Source organism: Perkinsus marinus, assembly GCF_000006405.1.
Source record: "Perkinsus marinus ATCC 50983 genomic scaffold scf_1104296975564, whole genome shotgun sequence".
NCBI lineage: Eukaryota > Perkinsozoa > Perkinsida > Perkinsidae > Perkinsus > Perkinsus marinus.
Window position 1 is genome coordinate 1 of NW_003200736.1, and position 1,081 is coordinate 1,081.

Consider the following 1,081-nt stretch of genomic DNA (forward strand, 5'->3'; position numbering starts at 1 on the left):
TAGTGTTCTAAATGAGGTCAATTCATTGGAGATCGTTCGTTGGCAGACCAACAATCTTCTTGTACCCTTAGCCTCAGCATGTATCCCGACGAGTCACAAGGGTATACAATCAACATCGACATCTGTACGGCCAGTGGCATCCGTATATGAACACTTTTCGGTTTGAAGACGATCTCGGTGGGACTCGAACCCACAATCTTTGGTTCCGAAGACCAACGCCTTATCCATTAGGCCACGAGACCAACGAGTTTGAGATTTATCCCACTATCTCGTCACTATGCGCAACACTGACTTAACGGCACACATGAGTTCGCATCCGACACGCTGAATAGATCACAAAACTCTTGCTCCTCATAGAGGGGCCCCCATTACATAGTGTTCTAAATGAGGTCAATTCATTGGAGATCGTTCGTTGGCAGACCAACAATCTTCTTGTACCCTTAGCCTCAGCATGTATCCCGACGAGTCACAAGGGTATACAATCAATATCGACATCTGTACGGCCAGTGGCATCCGTATATGGGCGCTTCCCGGCGTGGAGACGATCTCGATGAGACTCGAACCCACAGTCTTTGGTTCCGAAGACCAAAGCCTTATCCATTAGGCCACGAGACCAGTAAATTTGAGATTTGTCCCACTATCTCGTCACTATGCGCAACACTGACTTAACGGCACACATGAGTTCGCATCCGACACGCTGAATAGATCACAAAACTCTTGCTCCTCATAGAGGGGCCCCCATTACATAGTGTTCTAAATGAGGTCAATTCATTGGAGATCGTTCGTTGGCAGACCAACAATCTTCTTGTACCCTTAGCCTCAGCATGTATCCCGACGAGTCACAAGGGTATACAATCAATATCGACATCTTTACGGCCAGTGGCATCCGTATATGGGCGCTTCCCGGCGTGGAGACGATCTCGATGAGACTCGAACCCACAGTCTTTGGTTCCGAAGACCAAAGCCTTATCCATTAGGCCACGAGACCAGTAAATTTGAGATTTGTCCCACCATCTCTGCGCCCCATTGACTTCATGGCACACATGGTTTCCCATTGACACGCGAATAGATCGCAAAACTC

At 48.1% G+C, this 1,081-nt stretch overlaps 3 non-coding genes across 3 annotated transcripts; all 3 read right to left on the minus strand.

Annotated features, from left to right (window-relative positions):
• Positions 1 to 169: 169 nt before the first annotated feature.
• Pmar_PMAR010451 lies at positions 170 to 242 on the minus strand. Its single transcript has one exon. It is a non-coding gene; the product is annotated as a tRNA-Arg (tRNA).
• Positions 243 to 542: 300 nt separating this feature from the next.
• On the minus strand, positions 543 to 615 carry Pmar_PMAR010452. Its single transcript has one exon. It is a non-coding gene; the product is annotated as a tRNA-Arg (tRNA).
• A 300-nt stretch (positions 616 to 915) lies between these two features.
• On the minus strand, positions 916 to 988 carry Pmar_PMAR010453. The gene has a single exon. It is a non-coding gene; the product is annotated as a tRNA-Arg (tRNA).
• Between the last annotated feature and the right edge of the window lie 93 nt (positions 989 to 1,081).